The sequence below is a fragment of the Silene latifolia genome, chromosome 2, assembly GCF_048544455.1.
Source record: "Silene latifolia isolate original U9 population chromosome 2, ASM4854445v1, whole genome shotgun sequence".
Lineage (NCBI taxonomy): Eukaryota > Viridiplantae > Streptophyta > Magnoliopsida > Caryophyllales > Caryophyllaceae > Silene > Silene latifolia.
Window position 1 is genome coordinate 11,490,735 of NC_133527.1, and position 24,835 is coordinate 11,515,569.

Sequence of the window (24,835 nt, forward strand, 5' to 3'; positions counted from 1 at the left end):
ATAACTCAAACGACAAATGTTGACATCACATCCGGGTAGTCAATACCGTATTACAACCTTGTGATGCGTATCGTAAGTGTGTAAACACTTGTTGATTGCAATAGAAGTTTAACATACCATGTGTCCATGTGTTCAAACTTCTTATAATCGCCTTTTCCTTTATGTTCATGTTATCTTTCATAGCATGAACCTTACCAAGTACACATATAGGTTCCCAACCTCAGTTTGTGTTCTTTATCTTGAAAGAACTTCCCTGTTGATTATCACATAACCAATGAATTTGCGGTGAATGATATAACTTGCACTGATCAAGTACTCCACCCACTCACAATGCACTATGTAAATGTTTTGTAGAGTCTTGCAACAATTATCAAGATGATTAGCCTAGCACTTCTCACAAGTTCTAGCATATTTGAAAATATTAGTTTGAGTAACTTCTTACTTCAACTAAGTATCTTTCCTAACCTTTTATTTCTCCTTTTAGCTTGAAAAGCTTAGGATTTTCATAAATCCTTACGCGTGTTCGAACTTTAATATGTGCAACCACTTGACACATAACAGAGTGTTCTGTCCAACACTGAAATCGCTCATCGTATTCTCCTCGAGAATTCACGACGATTCTTTTATGGCTTGCCAATGATCCATCATGCTCTTATGCATATGATTTATTATTGGACATATGCATGATTATTCTAATGGCGGAAACATTAGTAACTTTTAATCATGTCATCAACTATTCTTAGGTTCAATGAATGACCATGACTGCTTATGGTAATTCCATTTTCATCGATATGAATAACCTACGTTTCTTGTTGATTTGATGTGTATATCTCAATACTTATCCAACATCTCATGATGTTATTGGATTCATCATAGTCCATTTTCATCCAAAATTGAAAACTCAAATACTTCTTTGTGCCAGAAAGTATTAGCTCGTCATTCTCAATGAGTAATGAGTTATAAATTTTACAAGATGATTGCTCCCACTAAATTTCATGTCTTCACATGATGATTTCCAACTCCCACTTAATTCCACATGTTTCGCAATTGACTACTCAATCGAAACATTTCAAGAATTGAAATATATTTTTCTTTGCTAAGTTATTAAGATTAAAACCATATATGTTCCCAACATATCATTTCAAAATACCTAATTAGAAAAGGTTTTAATCTTAAACTTATGGAAAGAGATTTTTAATCTCTAACTCATTCATTTTATAATGATGCGTAGCAATGTCATTATTTAAATGTGAATTTCATTTATTACACGTCCTTCTCAAAATACCCCTTTCGGAAGGAGGTTTAACCATTTCATTTTCATAATGAGGTTAACTAACGACAATAGCGTGGTTAAAAATTAACTTAGCTCTTTTAGATATTGGCATATCTATCATTGCAACTTTTAGTCATAAATCTCATTTATATTCAAGGATGCCATTTTGATTCATTTAGGCTCTTAAGTAAATAATTAAATTGAAAACTCTTGGTCATACGTTGTTCATAAACTAGCCAAATCTCTCGTTGACACTTTTCATTAGTCATTTTCATCCAAAACTTTCTTTTGGTGTCCTCATGTAGTTATCTTAAGAACATGTTCTTTCGATTACTTCACTTGGTCTCTTTTGTCATATAGATCTCATCTATTCGAGACCATAGATCTCATCTATTTAAGTATACTCCCTAGATAAGTATACCAATCATTATTTTGTAGATCATATTTACTCAAGTACACAAATTAGCATTGTGTTCTTCTTTGTGGTCTTCATTTTTCTCCCACTCTATCTTTAGAATTAATACACTAGAGATTTAAAGATAGCTTATAAGACACAAATAATGATTTTGAAGTATAAAGAGGATTATCTCATAGTTTGACTAATTGTATTAGATTTGGTAAGTGTACTTGGTAATTTACATTCCTTTTAGGAGAGTTCATCAACTCATTATCACTTTATAATTGATCATACACAAGCCTTAAGCTTGTGGACATATAATGAATCCCATCATTATAATTGTCTATTAGATCACTTTTAAGTGGATAACCTTATGTTTCTATGAACAAGCATATAAAGACGAATTTTAAAACAAGGATAAAATACGATAAAACGGGTGACTTGGGTTGCAAACCAAGCCACCATTATCCAAAATACAACCATTATCCAAAATACATTTCCATGTCGAACACGGAAATCAAAAGGTTCTAAATCCGAAACATAAATTAAAATAAGACAATAAAAAGCCAAGCTTCATGGAAGCTATTCCAAGCTCCTCGATGGTTTCTCAAGCTTGCTTTTCTTTTCCCTTGTCTTTGCTTGGTGGAGGCCCTATTTACAATAAAAAGGGGATACATTATCACAACTTTGTATCACAATGCCATAGTTGAATTAGAAACATAAAAGAAAGGATAGTCATTTACCTATTGGAGTGATCTTTCCAGCTTTGATGTCACCAAGATATTTGGAACAATTTCTTTTCCAATGTCCAACACCATTACAATAATGACATTTATCAAGAGGACCCTTCTTGATTTTGGAAGTGCTAGCTTCATAAGTCTTAGCTTTGGTGAAAGTGGGAGCTTGCTTCTTACCCTTCTTCCCATTCTTCTTGAACTTCCCCTTGCTCTTGGTGCTTATGTTAAGCACATCCTTTGGTGGGTTCACATTTAACCCCATGTCCCTTTCGGCTTGCACAAGTAACTTGTGCAACTCTTCAAGAGACACGTCCTTGTCTTGCATGTTAAAATTCACCCGGAATTGAACATATGCTTTGACTTTGGATAAGGAGTGTAGAATTCTATTTACAATGAGTTCCTTGGGGATTTCAACTTTTTGAATCTTCAAAGTCTCGACTAGCTCCATTAATTTGAGCACATGAGGGCTAACCTTTTGGCCCTCTTTAAAGTCGAGATCAAAGAATGCCGCGGCCGCCTCATATCGGACGATCCGCGGAGTTTGTGAAAACATTGTCACAAGCTTGGAATAGATTTCATTAGCGGTGCCCATCTTAAAGGCTCTCTTTTGGAGATCCGCCTCCATCGTAAAGATCAACACATTTTTCATTGCGGCGGACTCCTTGTGGTAAGCCTCATATGCTTCCTTAGTGGCGGCGGTCGACCTAGCATTAGGTTCGGGTGGAGAGGCATCGGTAAGGTAACGAAGCTTGTCGTCACCTTGGGCGGCTAGTTTGAATTGGGCATCCCAATCGGAGAAATTCGACCCATTCTTTTCAAGTTTACAACGATCTATGAAGGATTGGAGCCATGAAGTATTAGCGAGAGGTGTGACGTTGTTGTTTGGAGTGGCCATTGGTTATGAGAAATAAAAACGGTCTACAAAACAAAATAGAAGGAATAAAACATATGTCGTTTTCAAAAATAATACTCGTAAAAATTGAATTAAACAAGTTTTATTGCATTTATCTAGTGACCTCTACCCAACTTAATAAATGATTTCAAGACCCAAATTCATATTAATTTAGGCATCGGTAAAGCCGAAAAAAAACAACCCTTATCAATATAACTCGGTGGATTAACCTTTTAATCGATTCTACTTTTAGAACTCTTGGTCGATAAACTTACATTAAAAATTATCTTTAGCCCGAAACACATCCGGCAACCGTCGAGAATACTTTCGTTTAGTTCAACCCAAATTTCGAATAAATGTGTCCATGATCCAAATTTACATCAACTTGGGCATCAGTAAAGCCGAAAACAACCCTCATCTTTATAAATTCGGTGGGTAGACATTTATCACCCACTTCCCCTACGTAACAAGGTTTGTACCCCAGTAAAGCCGAGTGCACTCCCTCACGAAATAGGTTTTCATGGTTTCTACTTTTTGGTAAGGCTATGTCTCAATTGATTATTTTAGCGAGAGGTCATGTCAATTTATTATCTATCACGTTTTAAGTGAACTAAAGCGGTGAACTACGATAATTCTAATCGACACGGTCGATAAACTCGATTAAAAAGACAATGCATGTTTTAATTATGGAGATTTAGCGATGCATGCAACATATAAATAAAATGCAAAACATAAAATAAATCCCAGTATGGCCTTCCTAAAATAGAAAATCTAATTAACTATTACATATTCGGAAACCAACTCCATTGGTCTCTTGAACTTCGGTTATGGCACGCATCTCGAGGTAACACTGTCTTAATGTATCGCCTTCTTGAGTGACACCGTCTTCATGGAACTGCGGAATAAATAAATTACATAACAAATTACATAATTTCCTATTATACATTTGTAATTAAAATAAAATAAATCTATTAAATTACAAAACGGTGATATGAGATCACAATAAATTACAACCGAATCGATATTCCCATACATTTCGGGTAATATCAATTAAAAACTAAGGCCATACTAAGTAAAAATTACATAAAATAAAATTATGACAATCATAAATAAAATGCAGCATTATAATATGTATGAACATGCCCAATTTTATGCTAAATCGCCTTTAAGGAGCCAATATCGTATATTTAACGGTTTTTACGGATTTGCGTGATTCAACCTTTTAGAATCACAATAAATTACATAAATTCATATTTATGCACAAGTTAATTACCCTAACCAACTTAGGACTCAAAATTAGTCTCCACTAACTATTTGACTATAATTAACTCATATATCTTAAAATTGTTCATTAACGGACCCAAAATTACAACAAAATGCTATAAACTTCAAATAAATCACTAAAATTTCAAATAAATTCAAAATTTGAAATTTAAATTCATGAACATTCTGAAAAAATACCATGACACTCATAATGTTCAAAAACTTAGGTTAGAAATTTCGAAATTTAACCGGAAAAACAATGTTGCGGTTTATCGGTTTTAACAAATATAATCATAAAAACACGAGAAAAATTATATTCACCAACTTTTCAATTTTAGATCTGAAAAAGATAATAAAATGCAACATGTGACGTTTTTCCTTAGTCATGAAGTATGTTTTAGCAATTATTCACTAAATAAGTCACTATTTATGTTATTTTTCATCAAAAATCATAAATCATGCATAAAGACTTCATTATAGCCAATTATTTTACACACATCTTGTAAAATTTCATGTAACAACATACTAAATTTCTATGACCCAATTCGAAATTTATCTCATATTAACCTATTTTTCATCTAAATCCGATTTTTATCATGAAAAATCCATATTTCGAGCATAAGAACTCCAAATATTATGACAATTTACAGGTCATCTTAAAATAATATATGTGAAAACATATCCAAAAACCACTGTAAAATTCGAAGTTTAGCTAATTTTAGTCCGAAAATGACATTTTAATCATAAAATCACATTTTTAATGCCATTATTATATAAGATGAACAATAAAAATCCATAAATTAACCAAAATATCCTAAATATATATTAGGATCAGAAACTTTAACATGCATAATTTATTTCGTGATATATCATAATAACACAAATTTACAAGTTTTATATGTTAATCGTATAACTCGGAAAAACTATAACCGATTTGCATGCAAACAACCAAGGCTCTTGATACCGCTTGTTAGAAATCTATATCTCATTACTTGACATATTCATATATGTGTTGATTTAATTTAGTCATAAAATTAAATGTTGATCTTATGCATACAACCAATAAAAGGAATAAGAAAGAAATCATCATCTTACATTGAAGATTTCGGATTATTTGGGCACAAGTGAGTTCTCCTACTCACTTGTTCTTGAGCTTCCTTAAGTGGATGAACAAGGATTCAAGTAGAGAATCCCTCCCAAGGATTAATACCCAAAGTAACAACTTAATAAAATTAATATTATTATTCCTAGAACAATATTAATTTTGTATAAAATTGAGCAAAATATTTCTTTGCTCTCTCAATGTTTCGGTTTAGAGAAAGGGAGAAAAGAGGAAGAATTTATCTTTCTAAAAATCTTATTTTAGATGTTGAATGAATAATCTACTAATAATTTTAGGTAGTGTATATTAGGTAAAATAAAGAGAAAAACCCATGGTTTTCTCCTCTTGAAAAACCGGGTGGAAGGGGGAGGAAGTGTCCAATGCATGCACAAAGTTGTCTTCACAAGAACAAGAAGGGTTGCATGGCTAGGTTTAGGAAGAAATGATTATGTTTACCACTAACATAATCAACATCATATATTCCTAATATCACCCCTAATTTCAGTCATTATAGATAAAATGGACTCCATTTTATTTTTGTCAATTTGTCAATTTGTCATATGTCACATGTCGCATAAAATTGTTATGTATTTTTAACATATTAAAAATCAACGCATTAATAAAAATACGTCATATACAAAATCGACTTAGTAATTCATAATTACTTGTACCAAAATATTTTACCAATTATAAATCACAACATCTTGTATTTATAATTATTTATTCATTCAAATGCAATTGTTTCCTTAAACAATAATTTCATCTAAGTAATAAAACAATTCGATTACTTAGACCGTATCTTATTTAATCAAATTACAATGAGACACGTAAATAATACTTCCAAAATCGTCCGTCAATTTTAAGTAATTTTAATTAACCTGTATCCCCCTCTCTTTTGCTACAACACACATCATGCCAGGCCACAAGAGGAGCCCTATGGTATTCAGTGTCCCCATTCCATAAGTAATTCCTACAAATAGCCTCAATTCTCTTAATCACTCCTTTTGGAATCAAGAAAATGGAAGCCCAGTAGTTATGTAAGGTATTGAACACAGAATTAATCACTTCTATTTTATATATATATATATATATATATATATATATATATATATATATATATATATATATATATATATATATATATACACACATATATAATAGGTGGTGGAATGAGAATAGTATTTATTACAAAACTGGCGTAGATGCTTGAAAACGCTGTCTAATGAAAAAAAAAATTATAGCAGAAGAATGTAAAATAGAAGGTAGAATGACACCACTACAAAGGCATAGGACTATAGGGGGCCTTTTTTTAAACAGTTAAAGACCGAGATTACTACACCAACGCTGATGAACGAATACATAACACACTTAGTAAACTTTGGTCTCGTGCCAGAATATCGCCTTGGAAAAAGTTCACGTGCAAACCTCACGGAAGATGTCGTTGACATTTGAGGAAGCACATACAACATCTGCCGAGCAGGAGCCTAATGCCAGTGTTCATTGAACATCAAGCATTCAACATTCAGTAATCTACCCGCACTCTGAAACATAATCAAAGTTTAGACATAGATTTCAGACATGCCAATTTGCCAATTTAGATACTTATAATGTTACTAATAAAATGCACGCATGAAATACCACATGGCAGGAGTAAAAAAAATCTTCAAATAAAAAGCTCTTATTAACCACAAGTTGTCATAGGAGAAACTTGAGAAAGTAAGTTAATGAAAAAAACAGTCTTATAGTAAGTCAAATTCTGATAAAGAACCCAGGATCCACGATCGCCAAAAAAAAGACCTTATATGTCAATTAAAATATTGAATGGCCAAAGAAACTGGCACTGCCAACCAAGCACATACGGACCATGTCATTTATAATTCGTCCAGTCTGAACAAAGAGATTCCTCTTGAATCACTTCTACACATCTATAAATTCAACAGCCACGACAAATAGCCCAATGCCTCAAGGGTTCTCGCTAATGGCAAGGTAAGGCAGGGTCACGTTTGCACAACTTTACCCCTATGTTAGATAGCGTCTTGTTTTCATATACAAAAGCAACAGCGGTTTAGTCTCAAAATGATGGGTCGGCTGACATGAAACCGCTCAAGACATGAGAGCCTCTTGTTCCCAAATGACTGGCGAAAATTGCGTCTATAATTGCGTCAAATGACTACTATTTCACAATAAAAAGAAACAGAACCAATTCAGTAAACTATTTTGTTTAATTTTATCATAATCAAGCACCAAAATATTATGATCTTTTCGGCTCCATTAGAAATGTAAACCAGTTAAAATCCTTTGTTTGCAGATATGAACGGCTCTTGATTAAGCATGGGTTCGAGGAGGAAACAACAGACAGTGAACTAAGCATAAATTTACGCAGCCACGAATGTTTATTACCTCCATCAACATCACTGTCATGAGTATCCCACTACGGAGGTGAGGTCGAGGGGGTACCATTCTCAACCTGCTCAGAAGACCTCCAGTCAGCTAATGCATCACTCGACTGACAACGCTGCCCATTCAACAATCCGTTCGCTACTCTTCCACCAGCAGTCTTCTGACTTGTAGTTCCGGCCATATCACAGCTCTAAAACAACTCCCTCTACAGCCTTTCAGCTCCTATCGCTGCAAATCAATATTAACATCAGAACATTCAATAAACGGAAAAACTATTCTGATGGCGACGATGATAAACATAATTCAAGTCGTTGTTCAGACGAAAAGAAAAGGTTGTTGACTATCATAAGTGTAACAGTTACGATTGTGCTGTGTTTTTTCGCTGTTATTGTTGGTATACTTAATTGGAAACCTACAGGAAGGGGTAAGAAAAATGATTAATGGACCGACCTGTTGAGGGGCGCCAAGCGGAGTAATAGCTCCGTAAGTAACATTCCAGTCGAAAAAACGGTATGGATCATCTGCTACTGCAATGCAAAAAAATAAAGCACAGAAAATCAACAACATTTGCATAACTCCGCCTTTCTCCATGATAAATTTGACAAATTTTAAGAGAATTTCATTTCATTTCATTTCAATAATAATTTCATTTATATAATACATGAAATTTAATTATATTTTATTGGTTAAGAGTTTGATTCAAATTAGGACTTCCAACTTATCATATAAACTCACATTTTCTAGTTTCCTAATGCATGTAAAATTCATATCCTTATGAAACTCTTGTTTATTTTCTTATCAGACGGACAAAATCCGTCACAAACTTGTCTATGAAGGTTAGAATCTAAGAAAGATATTGTATCACCAGCAATTCAACAGTCACTGTTATCAGTTCAAATTTATTATATTCGGCGCCATAACAAATTCCCTGATTGTTTTTCCTCCTTATTCCAATCCCAACGCTTTTCGACAAACACGAGTTTCTCTCGTCTTCTTTTTTTGATTAAAAATCGGTGTTATTAGTAAAAACACTCTCGGTTCAGAGAGATCGTACACGATTTAGTACAAACCAAGGATTTTGTATTCAATACTACTTAGTATAAAACAAATCAAGTGCCTTTATTTATAGCATGCGCGGAATAACAGTAAAATACTAAAATGATCCTATCTCCCTCAAAATTTTACCGTACTCAATCATCACATCGGTTTTTAAATGTTAACTATGAAATCCCATGAATGATCTCGAACTCATAAAAAATGATGTCTAATAACTAATAGCAGCAAAATCATCAGTCTTGCCATGGGTCGTTCTCCGTCCTTACTTCTTAGGGCTCAACCACTTCGGCTTCAGAGGTTTCAACGGTCACATCAGAATTGGATGAAATTTCGTCTGATGAATCTTCTAATCGACCCCATCTACCTCCGAGGGCCATTGCCATCATCTCGTATATCTTGTTTCCCAGATCGGCTGGGCTCTCCGGCTATACATCAAAGACAGTCTCATTAGGGCTGTTCAGAGTACTCACAAGCTCTAAATATAAGTATATAACTCAACTCGTATTTTTGCGCTAATTAGCTTTTTATTTGTGTTTTTTATTACTCACCGAGAATCCACTGGAGATGAGCGCAGTTTCGTATAGCAGCTCAGCGGCCCTTACGGCATCACTACTGTCTGGAGCATTCTTGCAAGCAGCCTGTTTGTAACCGCAATAAATCAATCATCAATCAATTTTGACGATTTTTACCAATATAATGGAATTTTCCCTAAAAATTGTATGTCCTAGGACTTAGGAGGCTAGGATCTGTGGACAATAGGAAACCCGGGTTTGCATAGATTTAAGTACAAATAGTAAGATGACTTACATTGAGGTCTTTAACAATGGGATGATCCGGATTGATCTCCAATATCCTACGGCCCCTCATGAACTCCAAGCTCGAAGTGTCTCCAAGGGTCTGAGCCTTCATCAGCCTGGATGAGCAATCAAACATCAAATACAAATGAAAGCACATTATCGAAAGGAAGACTCCAATCATATACCGGCATACCTTTCCATGTTTGCTGACCAACCAAATTTCCCCGAAACAAGTACACAAGGGGATGAAGCAAGGCGATTTGACACTTGAACCTTTGCCACCTTCTCACCAAGCTGTTGCTTTATCCAGTCACATAATAGGTTGTATTCTTGTTTCGTCTCCCGTTCCTTCACTTCATCCTCGTCACCTGTGGTACGAATTCCATCATGTTAGAAATAAAGTAACCTCGCCTAATTGTGATCAAATGGCATTTCTCGTCATAATTCATAATATGAAAAGGTTTTATTTTATAGGGAAAAAAAAAACAAGCAAGTCGGGAGAAAACCATCTAACCAAGTTCCAAATCTTCCTTGCTTATATCAACAAACTTCTTCTCTTTATAGGTCTGCAGATTCTGAATCGCTATCTCATCTATAGGTTCAATCAAATATAGGATCTACAATGGACAACCAAGTACTGAATATTAGCTTTCTTTGTGTTAGTGAAAGCAGCCAAATTTAGGTTTAGGGTTACATCTCGACACAATTAGTTAATCCCTTACATTGAAGTAATAAGTGCCATGTAAAATTTATAGTCTACTGCAGTTTGCAAGACCTTGAATGCCAGCCAACACTATTACGCTAACTAATCCATAACAAAGACATACTCTACCTCAATATCTTTTTGTAATAGCTTCTCCGAGAAAGGAGCGCTTTTAGCGCTTTTAAGGCTGTCCGTTGCCAAGTAGTAGATTGCCTTCTGATTTTCACCCATGTTCACATAATCATCTAAGCTAATCAATTCTTCCTCATTTTTCGATGAGTGGAATCTTAGAAGAGGGGTCAGGCGTTTGTGATTCCCAGTGTCTTCAATACATCCCAACTTTAGGAACTTTCCGAAGTTCTCCCAGAATTTTTTATAGTCCTGAAATGGCAAATATGAGTACAGTAAAACCAAGCCCCTGAACTTTCAAAAGCGAAAAAACACGAAAATAAATGTGACTAACCTCTTTACTTTCACTCTCCGATAAATCTTGAATCATGTCAAATGTCTTTCTTACTAGTCTTTTTCTCATAATCCTTACCTGTACCAAATCAAATCAAAGCTCAGTCTATAACAGTAAACGGAAAGAATGGTTTTGCACATACAGATTACAGAGAGAACGCCAAAAAGAGAGAATGAAATTCGTGTCTTACAATTCTGCTCTCTTGAAGTATCTCTCTGGAAACATTCAATGGAAGGTCATTTGAATCCACAACACCCTTCACAAAGCTCAAGTATCGAGGAAACTGCAAATCAAGAACATTCTATACATAAGTTACCATTCATTCTGCTTATCAGCAAGTACGCCTTTGGAAAACATTTTGAACATGTTATATCAATGAAATAAAGGATGCTCCCTAATACAGATTCGGCAAGATAGTAAACAATGATGATTGCCCACCATCTATTTATAAACATAGATAAGCCGAAATCATTCTAATTCATCTAACGTCTTGGGTTATCTAGATAATCAGGCTGAAAGTTTTGCATGTAGCAGTTACAGTCATATACATCACAGTCCATGACGTATAAGAGACGCATAACCACTAGAAGCCTAGAAAAGAAAAAAGTTATAAACTAGCCTAGCCCACTAACATATAAACCAGTTTACCATTCTTAGTTCGACCAATGTGAGAGAATGCCTCATTACTCACATGGGAAGAGACCTCAACAAGTCTAGCGCCACTGTTTGATAACTACTCCTTGTATACGGCAGTAGAAGTATACAATAGCAATAAACACAGAAACAAATAGAGGGGCACTAACCAGTTCACCATCAAAATCATCTGAAATAAACACGCGTTTAACGTATAAACGTATATTCTTTGTTTTTGGATTTACGACTTCCTCATTATTCATGGGTGCCATTCCAGGAATATAAAGCACACTACGAAACTCCACTTCACCCTGCACAATATCCAACATGCCAAGAGCAAGTCAATCGCCACTTCAATTACAGCTGAAACCTAATGACAGAAGAGAAGTTCCTTCATATCTCATACCTCTGTAGTGAAATGGGTGCACGTAAGAGGATCAAAAAATTCATTGAAGGTCTTCTTGTAGAATTCATAGTACTCATCCTTCTGAACTTCCTTGGAATTTCGCATCTACACCGCATAGCGAAACGGGAATCATGTCACACAATGCTCAAGTACGCTCAAACTATTCGTGTTACACATGTTACATGAAGAAGTAGAAGAACTTATCACGATTCACGCATACTAGATACCGAGTAAAAATAGGGTTACAGAGGTGTATTTACCCATATAGGCTTTGTCTCATTGGCTAACTCCCAGTCCCAGTATTTCTCAGTGATAGTCTTCATTTTCTTCTTCTTTTCACCCTGGAAGTAAAAAGTCAAAGATGAGAGCCAAGTACCACTTAACTTAAAAAAAGTAACTATACTAGAGACAGGCATATACCTCTGGTTTATCTTCTTCCACCTGAAAAGCCGATTAGATAGTGATATATATGTGCTAACGACTAGCTTAATGCTGCCTCATGCAGTGTTTAATACATTTCGGGGAAGAACCAACATTCTTGTAAAAGAACTCCATTACAGTACAGATGATTCAGTTAAGAGGAACGGCTGACCGGCTGCCAAACCATGCATCAGCACACTAAATTACTAACCTAACTCGGTTTCCAGCAGAAAACACTACAACAATAAATGCAGGCCTCCCTACTTCAAATAATCACTATGGCAAAAAAAAAGCCATATTCAACCAGGAAAATTATTACCTCAACTGATCTTGATTTTTCTTGCCAAGTGTATATAGGGAAGGAAACAAATTGCGAGTAATTCTTCACCAAATTCTGGATCCTTGTAGGCTCCGAGAATTCATATTTGTCATCAGGCTGTAAGGCAAAAGGGAAAGAGGACTTTAGGTGAGAAAGCAACAACGAGTTCTCCGCGAAACTGAAGTTCTGGGGTCTCAAGCTCTATGACACTGACTTCCAAGTTCCAACTTGGCAATTTTCAATCATTTATTGATCATTCAGGACATCAAGAACTGATCAAGGAAAAATAATCATAGCACAAAGAGAAATAGAGAATCAAATATTCACTATACCCTTAGATACAAAGTGATTTGTGTCCCTCGCTTCAGAAGCTTCTCAGGATCAGTTTCCTCCCTGATGACATATGAGTCAATTTCACGATCGCTTCCCCAAACATATTGCTTGTCAGACTTTGGGCTTTTGGTAGAAACAACAACTTGGTGAGAGACATATTTAGGGGAGGTTTCCGTTTAATATGATGTCATCTGCTTAAGCTCACTGTTGAAGGCGCCAAGAAAAAAAAAAAGCGTTCAAGGTCTCATTACCCTTTCTGCAACAAGAAATGCGGAGTAAAACCCAACACCAAACTGTCCTATCAAACCGTTGTCAGCGGCAAGATCTTTGTTTTCCTGCACATGATTAATAATTTTACAGTTGAGATTGTCAAAGGCTCAAAACAACATTATCCTAGTGCCTTAGAGGAAACCTTAAAAACCCACAATGGATGTCATGAATTGCATCGAATAACTAAAATTTGTTAGTAGCTCAAAGTATTAGAAATCCTAAATTCTAGAGATACCTTCAAAGCCTTGAGGAATTTAGAGGTGCCACTCTGCGCAATAGTTCCTAGGCAACCAATTAGCTCCTCTTTTGTCATTCCAACTCCAGTATCTCTACAGAACAAGAAAAACATGAACAAAGTATAACATCATCTTCCTATAAATTAATGAAGTATGATACTATTGATACAGAATTACTAACTTACGTAATTGTGACAGTCCCATTATCAGGATCAGGTTTTATGCGAATTACTAGCTCTCCGGCATCACCAAGTAGAGCGGGTTCAGTTACACTCAAAAATCTCAGCTTGTCCAGCATCACTTGCATTGCTAAATAGAGAGGGGGAAAACAGGTTATCAGCACATGACCTTATGTATCACTACTGTAATCTGTAAGATCATAGTCATTCCAAGAAGCAACAATTGCAACAGCACAAAGGTAAACCCAATTCTACCTAAAGCAGCTATAACATGGTACACATGGTTCTTAGCATAGAAGCTTAGTTTTGTAACTTTTAATTAATACTAAACATTTTTTTAGAGAAATGTGATATAGTAGTCCTTCAATGACAATCTTGATGTAATTTTCAACTTGGGTCATTCGAAAAAGCCTCATTGGTGTTGCCAACACATGTGTAACGCTGCGTACATCCAACCCCAACCCCCCTTACCCGACAATTTGTAGGAGCCATTGTACTACACATTTTGAGAGAAACAAGAAAATCCATGTGAGAAATGACATGATAATACGATCCAAGGTAGTATGGAACTATGAATGCATACAAACCTGACAAGTTCTCTAAGAAAAACCTCCTTGTGGCTGTATAGACTGTGAACTATCAAATCCATCAACCTACTAACCTGTAATCAATTGTTCCAAGATTACAACTTTTTTAATCATACAAACATGAGAGACCTTAATATATTGTTGGTACTCCATTAGTCTCAACCATTTGTTTAATGTTGATTAAAATACTCCGCACAACGAATAAAAAATGTAAATAAATGAACGGGACCTAGTCAATAGGTATCATACAAAAAGACGGTCTTGTAAATAAACCCACCTCAGCTTGATACTCAAATTTCTCAACAGGGGTTTCAGTATCCGTATCCACTGGTTCAGCAACAGCAACATCACAACGCACTGACAATTTGCTATTATTAAAATTTCTTTGGTTTTTCTTACCAATACTAAATCTTACACAATCTCTTGGTACTTTATTTTGAGGGCAAAAATTAGTGCTAAAATTGAGTTTATTGAGATGGGCATTTTAAGGGTGAATGAAGAATAAGAAGGGAGTGAAGTAAGAGAAGGAGATATTATGGTTTTCACAAATTCTTGTTTCATCGTACCAAAAAAAAAAAAAAAAAAAAAACAAATTCTTGTTTCAGACGGACATTTTTGGTCTTATTTGTCAGACGGATAAAATGTTGCCATTTTTTAAGAAAATGTAACCAATTAATTCACAAAATGTTATGACTAGGGGTGTCATTTTTTACCCTGAAAATGATGTGAACAATAATGGTAACATGTTATCAGAAAATAACCATTTTATTGTAAAATGATGACATGTTACCCGTCTTATTTCAGACCAAAAGCAATGATCTTAAGAAAAACGGACCGTATGGTTTTATTTAGAACAGGCACCATGAAAATTTGGAAACTTGGAAGAGATAAGTTGAGAAGTGGAGACCCAAGATGTGTGAGTCTAGTGGAATTCCAGGGTAACCTCAAAGCCTCCTAAGGAGGAATTGCGAGGTCCTGGGTTCGATTCCCTAAATGAACACTTTCCTGGGGACCTGACGCCCGGAGAGGGAATAATCCCCGCGGGAAAGAACTCACATGGTACGGGCGCCTGCGGGTGGGGTCTGTGTCCGGGAGGATCCAACCTCCTCGTCACCAAAAAAAAAAAAAAAAAAAAAAAAAAAAAAAAAAAAAGTTTAGAAGTGGAGTGAAGAGTGAAAAAGGGTTTTAGCGTTTTAGGTAGAGAGTTGGGAGGTTTTAGAATGACGCAAATTCGGGCCAATCGTGCTTTCGGACCGTGCCGTGCCGTGCCGTGCCGTGCCAGTCTTCTTTTTCCACCTCCCACCGTGGCCCGCCCTTGGCCAAGGCAAAGTCGGGCTGGACTCGTGCCGCCGTCGTGCTTCAGGTATTTTTTTTAATGTTTTTTAATTATTAACCCCTAAAATCGTTGTGCTTAGCCCATCGTGCTTCGTGTCAGGTCGTGCCTAGGCACGTGCTTTTTGGAATTTTAGCGTCGGGTCGTTCTCTTACTCGGTCGTGCCGAACCCGGGCCACCTCATTTAGTTCACCGTGCCCGTGTCGGATTTATGCTGCCCGACTTAGCCCGGCCCAAAATGCCTACCCTAAGTATACCCAACCGTCTCCGATCCAACCAAACTCATTAAAAGTGAAAAAAAGAAGTTTACGGTTTTGGTATGCCATTACTGAGACATTATAAATTATTTTTCTGGGTGTTGACTAGGAGTATCCCCTACCGACAGTTGGGGCAATCTCCTTTGGGGTACTGAAGGCAATTTAATGGGTTGACCCCTCCAAGTTTGGTTTTTTCATTCGTAAGAGTCAGAAATCGAACTCCTGACCACTTGTTTAAGAGATGAGAGCCCTTACCACTCACACCAGCCAACTTTGGTTGAGATATTGTAAATTATAATGAGCGAATAAAGTAAGTCGAAATGATTTTTTAAAGAATTGTTGTCATATATAGGGTAGCTTTAAGATATATTTTATTACACAAATTCTTAAGAGATACGGTAACTCATTAATGTAGTGAGTTTCAACGCATAAACGAAGAGACATTTTACTCAAAAACGATAATAAATCAGTAACACCCCGTTATTTTTCTTATTATTTACTCCTATGACATTATTTCTTAATTTTAGTTAGTTTGGAGATGCTAAGTTGAAAATGTGAAATTTACATGTTGCTATTAGAAGTTAGAAATAAGTTTATTTGAGTTTCCAAAACATATAATACCAATTTAATTATTCGGAAGTAAAAAAATTATTTTAAAAAATCGGATTTCCAATTTTAACTCGGATTCAAATTTGGACTCCTATAAAAAAAAAAAAATACCTTCCTTATTCTCCCAAGTAAAACCCTTGTTATTTTCCCCTCTCATTCATACAACATTCTCAATTTTCTTCTCCTTTCCTTCATCTCTTTCAATTCATACTGATTTTGCAGCACTATTCGCGATCATTCCTCTTTTATAAATTGTAAGTATTTTATCTATTATCGTTTTGTTCAGTTTGTTAAATCGTTTTTAGATTTGTTAAATTAAGGTTGAGATTATTATGGGTTTGCGTTGTTAATTAATGTTTGGGATGAGTTTATACCAGGTTTGGGGAAGTTTTATGATAATTAAGACGATATTGTAATGAAATTATATAAGCTATAGGGTACTTAGGGATTGTTTGTGAGAATTAGAGTTGATTGGTTCGGGTTTATTATTGGAATGTATCGCTACGTTACGGGTATTATGTTACTGGTCGTTATTATCATATTGTTGGGAATGTTTGAAAGAGGTGCGTACTGTTGCTAAATCGTTGTGGGTATCGCTGCGTTTCGGGTTTTGTGCGTACTAAAAAGACGGTCTTACCTTATAATTACTCAAATTAGTATTTTAGGCGTTTTGAATTTACGAAGCTCTGGCTCTACGTTTCTTGCTAGTTGTTGTAGAGTGTGCAAAGGCATGCAGTAGAGAACATAAGCATAACAGTAGCAGTACCCAAATCCCATTTTTCATCCCAATTATCCCTCAGTCAGTTAGTCTACACTAACACCTTGCTGCAGTCACACAACACCCAGCACAAAAACACCATTACTTGATGCAATTTTCATCACTAGTGAATTTTTTTTCACCAAAATTATGCTAATTGCTAATTTCTACTGGTAATGGATTGATGCAAATGGGTTTTGAACCCGGTTATTGGTACTACACCCAGACAACCTTACACATTAAACTAGCAGAACTTATAACATCTGGTTTTTATCAGTTGTCACACTAACTTGTGAAATAAACCTGTAATACATGTTACTTTGCCTAATCACTGAATCAACAAATAATAATAAAGATACTACCTCCAATTCTTTGGAATTGTCGTACTTTTTAAGATTTGTGAGGACTATTTTAGTTAAATGAGACAATTCCTAAGAGTCGGAGGGTAGTAAATTTGGGAACAGAATTTAACATGGGTACTATATCTAACCACCTTACAGTCGAAATTAGTCCAAAACTGACAAAACCCAGATGAAACAATCTTATATTATAGCCTAACCAATAATAAAGATACTAAATTTAGCGATTCCTCAATAGCTCCCGCAAATTATGACAAAATATTAAACTTGACAACAACGACAACATTACCCTGAATCCGCAATTGCAGCCTGACCCTTGTAAAAACACTACTCCCTCAGTCCCAATTATTTTAATCCAAAGTAAACAAATGATTGAGACGGACGGAGTAACACTGATACAAAGATATTAAATTTGACAACAACAAAAACACAGCAGAAGGTGATTAAGAAAGTTTGAAAATCTTACAAATGAAGTATATAACTGGTGTGTCAGCAGAAACTATAATTCAGGGCTGTCAGGAGGTCAAGTAAAAAAAAGTGAAGAGTGAAAACAGTAGTTACTGTGAGTTATTATTGTAAGCGTGCGGTTGTACAAAGAAGACGCAGTCTTACTTACAGTCTTACTGACTGCATTGAGAAGGTCAAAGATTAATGATAGTGGGAGATTGAACAAACAAGCACAAATTGCCTGGAGAATATATTAGTTTAAGAAATAAAGTATACACAGATGATTGATTAGAGGGTGTATTATTATATTGTAAATTTTAATCATGGGAGACACAAGAATATTATTATTGGAAAATGGGAAATTCAGTCAAGGAAATTGGACTTTTCTTTTACTTGTTGTTGTTGGTCTTATGCATTTATCCGAGTAAACACCACTACAACTTGTAGTTGCCTTTTTACAGAGTCCTTATAAAGGATTATTCGAAGATCTTTCGTACCCTATTATCATTATCAGGCGTAGAGTAGAGTTAAGTTTTAAGCTCTCTCCGTTTAGGTTTATTTTGGTCCTAAAATTTGTTTGTTTGCTTCCTTCATCTCAATTACTACCTTTCTTATTCTTTATGATTGGTATTTAATCAAAGACTGGACTCGCTTAAGACCTCTCACAGTCTCACAACCTCCTTCTAGTTACACCTCTATTTTAATCGGGTGTGTGAGCCATCTTAGAGTTAAGACGGTCTTAAATAAGAATTGGTATTTAATCAAGGCTACACAAACAACCTAATTTATTTATGACGGGGACAAAATTGTAAAATGCGTACTATAATGAGTAAAATGCATACTTGTGTAGGGTGGTCTTAAACCCGTTTATCGTAAACGAGTCCTGTAATATGGTTATAGACTTATAGCTATATTTGGATCTGGTTTGCTTGCAAAACTGACTTACACAACACTAACGAATTGTCTCGGTATATTGGGACTCTACTTGTTGTAGTCATATATTTGAACTTGTGACTACTTACTTCCTTCGTATTTAACTAGCATGATATTTGAGTTTATTCTTATGAGATGCAAAATCATCTATCTTTTTTTTTTTTTTAATATGGCTCAAATATAAAATTTAAGCATCATCGTGTTAATCTGACCAATTTTAGAACTTGTGCTTTTAGCAGCTTATTGATGTTAATGCTTTTCTCTCTAGTCTAAGTCTATGATTATGGACAATAAATTTACAAACGTTTATGGTTGTGAACTTTGCATGCCATATTAGATTTCAATTGAATAAGATACCATAGAGAATTTTTTTGCTCCTTATTCATTTGATTTCTCTGTGTGTGAACTTTTTAATACTTGACTTTTGAAAGTTGGTGGTGAAATGTTCCTTTGCCTTTGCTTTAGGACTGCATATCTTGAGGCCGCCTCCGCTTTGCTTGTGTGGGTGCGGCGATGTTTCGGTGCGTGCCATACATATCATGATACTTTCTTATGTATTTATTGTATCTTTATTGCTGAATCTTGATTATAATTTTGTTACTATGGTGGTTACCTACTGTTGTATTATGATATTGTACCCATGATGATATAATAGAACCAATCTCAATAGGGGTCAATTGGCGTTAGTTCTTTGGCGGATCTTGAGAAAAGGTGTGGAGATTTTATGATTGTGATTTCAGTTGTGCATTTGGAACTGGAGTTAATTGTGAGGTTTGAGTAAAAATCCCATTGTGATCATTGTATTTAGCTTTTGCTGCATTTTACTCTTATAAGCTTTTTTTGTTTCATTTTATTTTTGTCAAATTAGGTATGTTCGATGTCATATATCTTTGCATAAATTGGACAAAGCCATTGCTTACTTCATATTAGGTTGTCAAAAGGTCATAAATATACCTGTAGATAGTATAGGTTAGTAAATTTGAATATATTTGACATAGAACAAGATAGTCTGTTGACTCACCCAAATCACATTAGTGTAATATAATAGTACGCTCCGGATCCCCGGTCTTTATGTGTTACTTTTTACGTTTTCGTTCTAGATATGTTTTGTGTCGTGGAGTTTGAGTTTTGGATTTTAGGTTTGTTTTTGTCGGTGGAGAATGTTTAACCTAAAAATTGATTCAAAAGCAATCACAAACATTACGCCGGCACATAGGGAATATATTGATGCCCTTCACGGAGACACGGAGTCTCCACGGGATTGATAATCTACTGGCTTTATCACTTTGGTGGTATCATGTCTTACCTTTTTTTTTAATCAATTCAATTCAATGTCTCCTATTGGAAACGACTTAGCACTCATTGCATATGAGATTGGAATTTCTTCACCTATGAGTACTATGTGCTTAAAAAATTCATAGGAATGAAAGGTATGGAGCACATTGTTTTGAAAATAGCGTTTCAAATACTCACAACAGAGATACGGTAACTCATTAATGTAGTGAGTTTCAACGCATAAACGAAGAGACATTTTACTTAAAAACGATAATAAATCAAGAATAACACCCGTTATTTTTCTTATTATTTACTCCTATGACATTATTTCTTAATTTTAGTTAGTTTGGAGATGCTAAGTTGAAAATGTGAAATTTACATGTTGCTATTAGAAGTTAGAAATAAGCTTATTTGAGTTTCCAAAACATATAATACCAATTTAATTATTCGGAAGTAAAAAAATTATTTTAAAAAATCGGATTTCCGTTTTTAACTCGGATTCAAATTTGGACTCCTATAAAAAAAAAAAAAGAAAAAAATACCTTCCTTATTCTCCCAAGTAAAACCCTTGTTATTTTCCCCTCTCATTCATACAACGTTCTCAATTTTCTTCTCCTTTCCTTCATCTATTTCAATTCATACTGATTTTGCAGCACTATTCGCGATCATTCCTCTTTTATAAATTGTAAGTATTTTATCTATTGTCGTTTTGTTCAGTTTGTTAAATCGTTTTTATTAGAATACTCTACGATTTGTTAAATTAAGGTTGAGATTATTATGGGTTTGCGTTGTTAATTAATGTTTGGGATGAGTTTATACCAGGTTTGGGCAAGTTTTATGATAATTAAGACGATATTGTAATGAAATTATATAAGCTATAGGGTACTTAGGGATTGTTTGTGAGAATTAGAGGTGATTGGTTCGGGTTTATTATTGGAATGTATCGCTGCGTTACGGGTATTATGTTACTGGTCGTTATTATCATATTATTGGGAATGTTTGAAAGAGGTGGGTACTGTTGCTAAATCGTTGTGGGTATCGCTGTGTTTCGGGTTTTGTGCGTACTAAAAAGACGGTCTTACCTTATAATTACTCAAATTAGTATTTTAGGCGTTTTGAATTTACGAAGCCCTGGCTCTACGTTTCTTGCTAGTTGTTGTAGAGTGTGCAGAGGCATGCAGTAGAGAACATAAGCATAACAGTAGCAGTACCCAAATCCCATTTTTCATCCGAATTATCCCTCAGTCAGTTAGTCTACACTAACACCTTGCTGCAGTTACACAACACCCAACACAAAAACACCATTACTTGATGCAATTTTCATCATAAGTGAATTTTTTTTCACCAAAATTATGCTAATTGCTAATTTCTACTGGTAATGGATTGATGCAGATGGGTTTTGAACCCGGTTATTGGTACTACACCCTGACAACCTTACACATTAAACTAGCAGAACTTATAACATCTGGTTTTTATCAGTTGTCACACTAACTTGTGAAATAAACATGTAATACATGTTACTTTGCCTAATCACTGAATCAACAAATAATAATAAAGATACTACCTCCAATTCTTTGGAATTGTCGTACTTTTTAAGATTTGTGAGGACTATTATAATTAAATGGGACAATTCCTAAGAGTCGGAGGGTAGTAAATTTGGCAACAGAATTTAACATGGGTACTATATCTAACCACCTTACAGTCGAAATCGGTCCAAAACCGACAAAACCCAGATGAAACAATCTTATATTATAGCCTAATCAATAATAAAGATACTAAATTCAGCGATTCCTCAATAGCTCCCGCAAATTATGACAAAATATTAAACTTGACAACAACGACAACATTACCCTGAGTCCGCAATTGCAGCCTGACCCTTGTAAAAACACTACTCTCTCAGTCCCAATGATTTTAATCCAAAGTAAACAAATGATTGAGACGGACGGAGTAACACTGATACAAAGATATTAAATTTGACAAAAAAAAAACACAGCAGAAGGTGATTAAGAAAGTTTGAAAATCTTACAAATGAAGTATATAACTGGTGTGTCAGCAGAAACTATAATTCAGGGCTGTCAGGAGGTCAAGTAAAAAAAAAAGTGAAGAGTGAAAACAGATGAGTTCTTGTGAGTTATTATTGTAAGCGTGCGATTGTACAAAGAAGACGTTAGTCTTACTTACGATCTTCTTGATTTGCATTGAGAAGGCCAAAGATTAATGATAGTGGGAGATTGAACAAACAAGCACAAATTGCCTGGAGAATATATTAGTTTAAGAAATAAAGTATACAAAGATGATTGATTAGAGGGTGTATTATTATATTGTAAATTTTAATCATGGCAGACACAAGAATTTTATTATTGGAAAATGGGAAATTCAGTCAAGGAAATTGGACTTTTCTTTTACTTGTTGTTGTTGGTCTTGTGCATTTATCCGAGTAAACACCACTACAACTTGTAGTTGCCTTTTTACAGAGTCCTTATAAAGGATTATTCGAAGATCTTTCGTACCCTATTATCATTATCAGGCGTAGAGTAGAGTTAAGTTTTAAGCTCTCTCCGTTTAGGTTTATTTTGGTCCTAAAATTTGTTTGTTTGCTTCCTTCATCTCAATTACTACCTTTCTTATTCTTTATGATTCGTATTTAATCAAAGACTGGACTCGCTTAAGACCTCTCACAGTCTCACAACCTCCTTCTAGTTACACCTCTATTTTAATCGGGTGTGTGAGCCATCTTAGAGTTAAGACGGTCTTAAATAAGATTTGGTATTTAATCAAGGCTACACAAACAACCTAATTTATTTATGACGGGGACAAAATTGTAAAATGCGTACTATAATGAGTAAAATGCATACTTGTGTAGGGTGGTCTTAAACCCGTTTATCGTAAACGAGTCCTGTAATATGGTTATAGACTTATAGCTATATTTGGATCCGGTTTGCTTGCAAAAAACCGACTTACACAACACTAACGAATTGTCTCGGTATATTGGGACTCTACTTGTTGTAGTCATATATTTGAACTTGTGACTACTTACTTCCTTCGTATTTAACTAGGATGATATTTGAGTTTATTCTTATGAGATGCAAAATCATCTATCTTTTTTTTTTTTTTTTGAATATGGCCCAAATATAAAATTTAAGCATCATCGTGTTAATCTGACCAATTTTAGAACTTGTGCTTTTAGCAGCTTATTGATGTTAATGCTTTTCTCTCTAGTCTAAGTCTATGATTATGGACAATAAATTTACAAACGTTTATGGTTGTGAACTTTGCATGCCATATTAGATTTCAATTGAATAAGATACCATAGAGAATTTTTTTGCTCCTTATTCATTTGATTTCTCTGTGTGTGAACTTTTTAATACTTGACTTTTGAAAGTTGGTGGTGAAATGTTCCTTTGCCTTTGCTTTAGGACTGCATATCTTGAGGCCGCCTCCGTTTTGCTTGTGTGGGTGCGGTGATGTTTCGGTGCGTGCCATACATATCATGATACTTTCTTATGTATTTATTGTATCTTTATTGCTGAATCTTGATTATAATTTTGTTACTATGGTGGTTACCTACTGTTGTATTATGATATTGTACCCATGATGATATAATAGAACCAATCTCAATAGGGGTCAATTGGCGTTAGTTCTTTGGCGGATATCGAGAAAAGGTGTGGAGATTTTATGATTGTGATTTCGGTGTGCATTTGGAACTGGAGTTAATTGTGAGGTTTGAGTAAAAATCCCATTGTGATCATTGTATTTAGCTTTTGCTTTGCATTTTACTCTTATAAGCTTTTTTTTTTCATTTTATTTTTGTCAAATTAGGTATGTTCTGATGTCATATACTGCATAAATTGGACAAAGCCATTGCTTACTTCATATTAGGTTGTCAAAAGGTCATAAATATACCTGTAGATAGTATAGGTTAGTAAATTTGAATATATTTGACATAGAACAAGATAGTCTGTTGACTCACCCAAATCACATTAGTGTAATATAATAGTACGCTCCGATCCCCCCAGGTCTTTATGTGTTTCTGTTTTACGTTTTTCGTTCTAGATATGTTTTGTGTCGTGGAGTTTGAGTTTTGGATTTTAGGTTTGTTTTGTCTGGTGGAGAATGTTTAACCTAAAAATTGATTCAAAAGCAATCACAAACATTACGCCGGCACATAGGGAATATATTGATGCCCTTCACGGAGACACGGAGTCTCCACGGGATTGATAATCTCGGCTTTATCACTTTGGTGGTATCATGTCTTACCTTTTTTTTTAATCAATTCAATTCAATGTCTCCTATTGGAAACGACTTAGCACTCATTGCATATGAGATTGGAATTTCTTCACCTATGAGTACTATGTGCTTAAAAAATTCATAGGAATGAAAGGTATGGAGCACATTGTTT

General features: G+C 34.9%; 1 pseudogene; it reads right to left on the reverse strand.

Moving 5' to 3' along the window:
- Window positions 1-9,219: 9,219 nt before the first annotated feature.
- LOC141633918 (heat shock protein 90-5, chloroplastic-like) lies at window positions 9,220-15,027 on the reverse strand (annotated as a pseudogene).
- Between the last annotated feature and the right edge of the window lie 9,808 nt (window positions 15,028-24,835).